At 40.0% G+C, this 10,143-nt stretch overlaps 1 pseudogene; it reads left to right on the top strand.

The window, feature by feature from the left end:
* Positions 1-4,843: 4,843 nt before the first annotated feature.
* On the top strand, positions 4,844-9,854 carry LOC140877568 (uncharacterized; annotated as a pseudogene).
* Positions 9,855-10,143: the final 289 nt, after the last annotated feature.

Raw genomic sequence — 10,143 nt, 5'->3', positions numbered from 1 at the left:
ACCTTATCTATGCAGTTGATTTGTCTGCTGAGAGTATTGAGATAGAGAGTATTCCTGTTGTGGATGAATTTCCAGATGTATTTCCCGATGAGATTCCGGGTTTTCCTCCTGTTAGGGAAGTCGAGTTTGGCATAGAGTTGATGCCGGGTACTTCGCCTATTTCTCGAGCACCGTATCGTCTGGCTCCGTCAAAGATGCGTGAGTTGAAGAATCAACTACAGGATCTTTTGGACAAGGGGTACATTCGTCCTAGTGTATCTTCTTGGGGAGCTCCTGTTCTTTTTGTAAAGAAGAAGGATGGGTCTATGCAGCTGTGCATTGACTATCGGCAGCTGAATCGAGTTACTGTGAAGAACAAGTATCATTTGCCTCGTATTGATGACTTGTTTGACCAGCTGCACGGCACTTCAGTTTACTCCAAGATTGACTTGAGATCTGGGTACCATCAGTTGAGAGTCCGAGATCAGGATATAGCCAAGACTGCATTCCGTACTCGCTATGGGCATTACGAGTTCCTAGTGATGCCATTTGGTTTGACTAATGCGCTGGCTATATTCATGGATCTGATGAACCGTGTCTTCAGGTAGTATTTGGACAAGTTTGTCGTGGTCTTCATTGACGACATCTTGGTGTATTCGCGTAAAACGGAAGAGCATGTTTCTCACTTGCGGTTGGTACTGCAGACTCTTCGAGATGAACAGTTGTACGCCAAGCTGAGCAAGTGTGAGTTCTTGATGGATTGAGTAATGTTTATTGGCCATATCATATCCAGGAAGGGGATTTCTGTTGATCCAAGCATGATTGAGGCGGTGCTTAATTGGTCGCGTCCAATGACGGTTGCTGAGATTCGTAGCTTTCTGGGTCTAGCAGGATATTATCGTCGCTTCATTCTGAACTTCTCTCAGTTATCTCGACCTTTGACGCAGCTTAATCGCAAGGGTGTGGATTTTGAGTGGTCCTCCGAGTGTGAGGAGAACTTATGTGAGCTTCGACGACGGTTGACTTCTGCGCCAGTGTTGGCATTACCGTCAGGATCTGGAGGGTATGTGGTGTACACTGATGCTTCTCTTCAGGGGTTAGGTTGTGTCCTGACTCAGAATGGGCATGTGATCGCATACACTTCTAGACAGATGAAGCTTCACGAGGACAACTAGCCAGTCCATGATTTGGAATTGGCAGCTATTGTGTTCGCTTTGAAGATCTGGCGTCATTATCTGTATGGCGAGAAATTTGAGATCTTCACCGACCATAAGAGTCTCAAGTATTTGTTCACATAGGCGGAGTTGAACATGAGGCAGAGACGTTGGATGGACTTGCTTAAGGACAATGATTGCGAGATTAAGTACCATCCGGGAGCTGCTAATCTCACTGCTGATGCTTTGAGTCGCAAGGTGCGACTATCCGCACTTCAGACTTGTTCGATGTCTAGTGCGATCAGTGACTATTTTACTTCAGGTTATACCTTCAAGGATAAGAAAGGTATGCAGAGTATCCAGATGTTTGCGATATTATCTAAGACAGCTTTGTATTCGCGGATTCGAGATGCTCAGATGTCTGATTTGAAGACCCAGCATTTGGCTCGTCTAGCTAACGAGGGTAGCTCGTCTGGATTTCATTATCAGTCAGATGGCTTTTTGTGTTTGTCTGGTAGACTTGTGATTCCGCAGGATGTAGAGTTGCGAGAGGAGATTTTGTCTCAGGTGCATCGCACTAAGTTGAGTATTCATCCTGGGAGCAACAAGATGTACAAGGATCTACGTACTCGTTCTTGGTGGAAGGGAATGAAACGCAGTGTTTATCAGTTTGTTTCGAGATGTTTGGTGTGTCAACAGGTCAAGGCAGAGCACCAACGACCTGGAGGATTGCTTCATAGTCTGCCTATTCCTGAATGGAAATGGGAGTTTATCACAATGGACTTTGTGACCCATTTGCCGGTATCCCCGAGGAACTGTGATGCTATCTGGGTTGTGGTGGACCGACTCACCAAGTCAGCCCATTTCATTGCCTATATCCGGGAGTGCAGTGTGGATCGTATGACTCGTTTGTACATTCAGGAGATCGTTCGACTTCATGGAGTGCCTGTGAGCATTGTCAGCGATCGAGACCCCAGGTTTACTTCTAGATTCTGGGGGAGTGTTCAGTGTGCGATGGGTACTACTCTCAGTTTGAGTACTGCCTATCATTCGGAGACTGATGGTCAGTCAGAGTGCAGTATCCGTATTTTGGAGGATATACTTAGAGCGTGCGTCATGGATTTTGGTTCAGCCTGGCAGGATCATTTGTCATTGATCGAGTTCGCGTACAACAACAGCTATCATACTAGTATTGGAATGGCACCTTTTGAGGCGTTGTACGGACGACGTTGTCGTACTCCACTCTTCTGGGAAGAAGTGGGGGAGAGACAGGCTGAGGGACCGGAGTTTATCCAGCAGGCGGTAGACATTGTTGATCAGATCAAGAAACGGATTAAGACTGCACAGGATCGTCAGGTTAGCTATGCTAATTCCAAGCGTAGGCCTTTGCAGTTCGATGTCGGGGAGAAAGTGTTTTTGAGAGTGTCACCTTTTTGCAAAATTCTCAGATTTGGCCTTAAGGGCAAGTTGTCTCCCAGGTTTATCGGTTCGTTTGAGATCTTGGAGAGCATTGGCGATTTGGCTTATCGACTAGCTTTGCCACCGCATCTTTCCAGTATTCACGACGTGTTCCACGTATCTCTGTTGCGACGATATGTGGCGGATGAGTCTCATATTCTGCAGCGATCTGAGGTTCAGGTGAGCAAGTATTTGACCTATGTTGAGAAACCTATTCGTATCCTGGATTATAAGGATAAGGTTTTTTCGGAACAAAGTCATTCCTTTGGTTTTAGTTCAGTGGCAGCGCTGAGACACTGAGGAAGCTACTTGGGAGCTTGAAGACAGGATGCGTGAAGACCATCCTGAGTTGTTTTGATTTCATTCTTTAAGTTGTATTCAGATGCAAACTCTGTAAACGTTTGATTTGAATAAAGAATGTTTCTGATTTCTGTTTTACATTCAGTACTTAAGATTTGTTTTCGAGGATGAAACATCTTAAGTGGGGGAGAATGTAGTAGCCCGTACCCGAAATTAGTGATTAAGTGTTATTCAATTCATTAATCCTACTAGTTAAGAGTAAAAGTGATTAAGGGAACTCTTAAATGGGTTAACGGAGTCCGGAATTGGATTCAGAACACTTGAAAATGGTTTGAGGGTCATCGAGTTTGGAGGCTTCAAGGTTCGAACAGTCCGAAGTCATGGTTCAGACGATCCGAAGAGTGGTTCGGATGCTCCGAACGTGCTACCGACAGTCGTCATGGATGACGTCATTGAGCTGACGTAAGCAATGACGTATTATTGGGTTCGGATGACCCGAAGTCAATATCGGACGGTCCGATCGTGTTCGAATGCTCCGAAGTCCAGTTCGGACGATCCGAACTCCGTCTATAAATAGGAGGGCCGAGATTAAGATTTAGACGCACCAATCACCTCTTCTCTCTTGATTCTTTAGCCTTCTAACTCAGATCTAGGGAATTCTAGGCATCCCATCGGGAATCCGGAAGTGGCATAGCAATCCAGGCGTAGTAGCGGAGCTGTGGCCTAGTTTTGAGGCACTCGACAGCAAAGGGATAACGACGGACAAAGGTATAGCTTTTGCTTCCTATAAATATTTAGGAGTATGCAATAGCTTAGTTAAGGCTTTTAGAGCACTTTAATGATAGTAGTATCATTTGTCAGTGTAGAGCAGACTATAGGCGTGGACCTAGAGTTGGTAGAGCTTGCACTGATTTGAAGTACAAAAGTACTGTTCGAGATATCCTGACTGAGTATGCATGTATTATGTGACTGGATGGTTTATATGTCATTGATTTATGCTGCATTCATTTGCATACTGAGCTATCTCCTTCGAGATGTCTTCTAGTAGGGTTTTTCCCTATCCTGTTAGTGGTTGGACTTCTATCGATTTGAGTCCGGCATATCCACTGGTATTATGGTATGGGAGCCACCTCGTGAAGCGACGGCACATCGTGCTACATACCAGGGTCTGGTCTGTCTCTTTTATCTGATCCTTGACCTCGAGTTTATAGGGAGTTCACTTTGCATGCATGTATACTCATACTCTCGTACTGAGCATTTTATGCTCACGTCTCGTACTCTGTGTTTCTGGACACCCTATTTCATGGGGCAGGTTTGCATTTGGATGAGGCGAGTGGATCCAAGAGGAGCTAGGCAGTGGTTGGTCTGCTGGAGCTTCGCCTAGGTTTTATTTCTATTGTCATTGGATTGATACAGCTATTCGATTTGCTTGTATTATATTTGGGTATTTACAGATTCCTTGCTTTGGGATTGTATATTGTTTTATGGTTTCCGCAGTTTATTCTGATATCCATTTAAATAAGTTAATTGCATGCCTAAGTTCTGTTTAGTAGGTGATCCAGGTAAGGGTCACTACATAAGTTCTGATTAGTAGGTGATCACGGCGTGGGTCACTACATATACGTTGAACAACCTCTTGGTTTCATCATTCATAAATTTCCAAATCACGTTTGTCATCTAAAAAAGCACTACATGGACTAAAACAGGCTCCAAGATCTTGATATGAAACTCTTTCCAAATTCCTAATTGATCATTATTTTACAATAAGCACATTAGACAAGACACTATTCAATTTCACAAAGGATGATCATACACTACTTGTTCAAATTTATGTTTATGATATAATATTTGGGTCAACTAACCCCAAGATATGCAAGAAGTTTGCTAAGTTAATTCAGGATAAATTTGAGATGAGCATGATCAGTGAACTAAAATTATTTATTGGACTTCAAATGAAACAATTGGAAAATGGAATTTTCATTAGTAAAACCAAGTATACCAAAGAACTACTCCAAAAGTTTGGCATGGAAAATTTCCCAGCTGCGACTACCTCAATGAACTCATCGATCAATCTTGATAAAGATGAAGGGAAAATTCCAGTTGAGGTAACATTGTATCAGGGTCTTATAGGATCTTTGTTATATTTAGCTACTAGTAAATCAGATAATGTGTTTGTTGTTTACTTGTGTGCCAGATTTCAGGTTGATCCAAAGCATTCTCACTACAAAGCTTTCAAACGCATATTGAAGTATCTTAAAGGCACCCAAAATGTTGGGTTCTTGTATTCTAAGGTAACTCCTTTAATATTGTTGGATATTCAGATGCAAACTATGCTCGTTGCAGACTATATAGGAAAAGCACAACTGGATCTTTAAAATTTCTAGGAGATCGACTGATCTCATAGTTGAGCAAGAAGTAGGCATCTTTTGCTAATTCCACGACTGAGGCAGATTACTTACTCGCTATGAGTTGGTATGCCCAATAGGTCTGGATCCAACAAAAGCTGAGAGACTAAGGAGATGAAGCTTAGGAGTCACCAATATTCTATGAAAACACAAGTGCAATAGCCATCACAAACAATCCGATTCTTAATTATAGGACCAAGAACATCAATGTTAGACATCACTTCATCAAATATCATGCATTGAAAAAGGACATTTGACTAGAATAAATATCTACTGATCAAAAAGCAGCGGATATCTTCACCAAACCACTCCCCGAGACTAAGTTTTCTTACATTAGAAATACTTTAGGACTTATTGATTTGACTTAAGATGCATTAATTTATGGGGAACACTGAGATTTCAAAAGGACGACTAATAAGACAATAGTCAGTTGCCCCTGAGCTCGACTGACCAATTCGAATGACCTCTTGGCTCAACTGATCTTATCACACAGTTGTCCAAGTTTGACTCAGTCATTGTTTATATTAAAACTATTTGTGACGAATTTTTAGTACATGAATTTTCAATTTCTTTTAAAATGGTAATTTTTTTAGTTAAGTTTACTCCATTTTAATATCTTTTAAAATTGGCCTCTTAATGACTAACACGTTTCAATTCAAGGGGGAAAATTCAAAATCATCACAGTACATATATATCACAACACAAAGATTTCATATTCTTCAGCAAACACTTAATTTTATTAATCATTCTTTAAAAAATTTTAGCATCTCAAACCCTAGCGTCTACTCTTCTCTGACATCGAGGAGATGCACACGTTGTTTTCTGCAAATGGTGCTCATGTCAAGCTGTCAAAAGAAAAGAAGGAATTGAAATTATAATATCAGGTCTTAGCTGATATGTTAGTGAAAAGACTTCTGGCTAAAGTTGGATCATTCACTACAACAAAAATGCTCAAACACAACACTTAAAAGACAACGCTTTTTGTAAAAACCGTTGTCTTTTTTTAAACTACAACTCTTTTAGTGCAAAGCGTTGTCTTTATATATTTTATATTCAACAAAGACAACGCTATTTTTAAAAAACATTGTCTATAAGATTTTTTTTTAGGTCAAAGACAGCTTTTTAAAAGCGTTGTCTATGAGCGTTTTTTTTATTATGTATAACAACATTTTTTAAAAAGCGTTGTAGATGAATTATTTTTTTAATATTAAAACTTTAAATAAATAATATTACACCTTACCCTTAACGTTCGTAAAAATAAACCCAAAATCCCAAAATCCTTCACGATTTCTCCCCCTCTACTTTTTCTCTCTTTCAATTCCAAATATGCTTTTCCATCATCGATTTTTGCTGCTCTTGCTCACAGATTATTCAAATATTAGTTGAAGAGATTCTTCACAGATGGATTAATTTTCAAGCACATTTACGACGCGATACAATGGAGATTTCGAGCGATAGTTTAGGAATCAATCGATTTATATGGATCTCCTCTTCTTCGAACCCTGAGAAAAAGATCTATTGATGGTTTTCTCTGATACAACAGTAATCCTCTATGTGTTTTTTAAAAAAGATGTATCGATGGAAAAACCCCAAATCACATCCCGTACAAAACCTAGCCCCAACTCGTCTTCCGACTCCGGCCTTTTGTTTAGATCAATCTGTTGAGGAGGGGGTTGGCGGAGGCGGCGGCCAGTGTGTGTATGGAACGGCGTAAAATCTGGCTCCCCCCTCCGCCGCCTTATTCTGGGAAATCGATTTTCGCTGATAGGTATTTAAGCCTGCAACAGATGATCTCGTCCGGGAAATTGATTTTAGTCGTCGGGCCGCTGAGGTAGTACACGGAGATTCCATTTACGATTGTGAACGAGATTACCAACAGTCGTCTCAAAGAGGCACTCCAGAGGAAGATGCAGGAGCATAAGAAGAAGCTTTATGCGGAGAACTCTTCCAAGTTTAAGGCACTTGTAGAAATGGCAAGAGAGGAGAGGTAATAGATGTCCTTACAGCTCTAGATTTCTGTGAAATATGTTTTCTTATAATTGATTTTCAAGAACAAATTTGTGTAGTGGGATTAAATTAATTAAATCTGTAGATCTATCTTGATGATTGATGATTTCCTTGTAGCGAGCTTGGTCTTGCTAATTTCCCTTACTGGTATGGCTAACGTGCTAATGTGAAATGAGAGTAATCTATAATTTTGGCGATGCTGCTAACAGTTACAGTGATTATAAGATAAAGAAATCGATAGAATTTGCAGTTGGGTTGCTGGGCATTGTTCTTTTTCAGAATTTCTTCAGAATAAATTCCTTCAAACAAGTGGTGGCTTTCCTGTACTTGGTTGTGGCATGTCTCGTCGACATTACTCTGCTCTCACCTGCTTATGATCTTGGGGATTTTTTTTTTGCTGGAAACCCCATCTTGGGGTGCAGTGTGAGTGAATTCGGGCTCAGAAAACAGACTTGGATTTCTTATGATGCTTATGATCTTGGGGTATTCAATTTTATAAATTTTTGAGCTTTTCTGAACGTAATGATCTAGACAGTTGCGGATTGACATCTATTACAAGTTGTCTTTAGCTTACCATATGAGCTTTTCTGAACGAAGAACTAGGCGTACATACATACATGCCCCTCGGTAAATGAGATGTTAGCCACTAGATTAATGACTTAAATAGCCTTCACAATGTATTCAATAATTTAATGTTTTTATCATTTATTTTAAATCTTAATAAACTGATTATTAAATTTTATATATGTATGTATGTATTTGTATGTATATATATATATCGAGTAAATATTCGAGCTAATGCAATAAGTAGAACAAGAAACACATGAGAGAATTCCGGTATGAATTGGTCAATTTTCTGTGAAATTTGGGGATTCTTCTATCGCGGGACTATAGGCAAAATAAATTCTAGATTTAATATCTTGTTTGTCACATAATATAATTTTCGCCACTAAATTCATGAATTCCATGTTATTTAGATTCTTGGTCCGGCCCTTGATGTTTTCTTGTCATAATATTTTTTTTTTTGTATTCTGGTGTAGGTTATTGTGGAGAAGGCTGAAAGAAGTGATATTCCGAACATTGAAAAGTAACGGGATCCTCGCAGCTCCACAGTACCAGTACAAAAGTCGATACTTCGATCAGATTCTTGATCACTTCATCTTTTCCGAGCTCCAAACTTTTCGTCAACGTTATCTCATCAGCACCGAGCACTGGGCGCCCCCTGACCTAATGGTACCAATATTCCTGTATTGCGGGGACAAAGGTGACATTGAGTGGTTCCCCGCCAATACAGGCCTCGTTTGGGAGCTCGCTCCTCGTTTTGGCGCCATGGTTATCTTCCCTGAAGTAATATATATTTTTTACGCCGTTATTTATTTAGCTGGAAATAAATTTGTCCCTAATTTTATTTAGTCGCCCCTTATCCCCCCTGCATTCTGGCGCGCATGTATCTGTTTTGTAAGAATGTGATCCGCAGCACTTTTAGTTCGGGCCACATGAGATTTTTGGTATATTCTTTGTTCTTGGGAGAGTTGGCTGGAAATTTTAAGTGTTTTAGAATACGATGGCATGTTTTTTGAACAGTTATTTCCGATTACAGTGCACTTAAACGATGTGAGTGTTGCATGACAGCATAGGTACTACGGGGAGCCGATGCTGTATGGAAATCAAGAGGAGATGTACAAGAATGCTAGCACATTATCACTTTTAACAACTGAGCAAGCTCTTGTTGCTTTTGCTGTATTGATTACTGAGCTGAAAAGAAACTTGTCTGCTCAGGCTTGTCCTGTTGTGCTTTTTGGTGGATCATATGGAGGAAGTAAGAAAATCTTTCGGGTGTTAGCTTGATCAAAAATCCAATTTCGTGTCGATATTAAGAAGCTTAGTAAGTTTTGAGACAAACATTTATTAGATTATATTTGACAGTACTGGCAGCATGGATGAGGCTCAAATACCCACACATTACAATTGGATCGCTAGCTTCCTCAGCGCGAGTTATTCAGTTTGAGGATGTTGTGCCTCCAGAGACATTTTACGACATTGTCTCTAATGATTTTAGAGTCTGTTTTTCCATTAATACTGAACTTAATATTTATATAGTTCCTAGTTTACAAGAGTTTTTTCAGTATAGTAATCCTTGCTTATTGATCATTATGTCAGCGCGAAAGTGTCAGCTGCTTTAATACCATAAAAACACGTTGGGATGTAATATAACTAGAGGCATAGAGAAATAATGGGCTTTCCCATTTGCTGGAAACCTTCTGTTTTTGCCGATAAGAGTATACAACTGTGCATCTTCCTTTCAAGTTCTATTATATATATATGCTATAGATGTTTTTAAAAATTATTTTCTTAGCCTTGTGTCTAATCATTTGGGTAGCTACTTGTGTGATATGAGAATTGCATTTGCAGGAAACTAGATAGTGCTGACGATCTCTCTGACTGGTTTTCGTCTGCTTATAGTTACTTGGCTATGGCAGATTACCCCTATCCTGCTGATTTTCTTATGCCAATGCCTGGAAATCCAATAAAGGAGGTTGATTTACTGTAAATTTGAAGTTCTGATATCTGTAATCTCATCTATAAATTAAATTGATATTAATTTTTTTGGCTCCAGTAAATCACTTCTTATAAAGGATGGTTTTCTTCTAGGGGAGTTGCTGCTTGAGCTTTACATCTATCGAGAGGAGTCAAGAACCAAGTGGCAGGGTCACCTACACTGTTGTGCTCGAAGGTTTGTGCAGATTTAGCATGCAGGAGCTGAGCACAAGAGGGACATACTACACTGCTTGGATCACTTCCCTTGATGCAAAAAAAGCTGGTAAGAAGTTTGAATTTTG

This window comes from Henckelia pumila, chromosome 2 (genome assembly GCF_033568475.1).
Source record: "Henckelia pumila isolate YLH828 chromosome 2, ASM3356847v2, whole genome shotgun sequence".
NCBI classification, from domain to species: Eukaryota; Viridiplantae; Streptophyta; class Magnoliopsida; order Lamiales; family Gesneriaceae; genus Henckelia; species Henckelia pumila.
The sequence above is the reverse complement of the archived record's forward strand: the minus strand, read 5'-3'. Positions and strand labels throughout refer to the sequence as shown.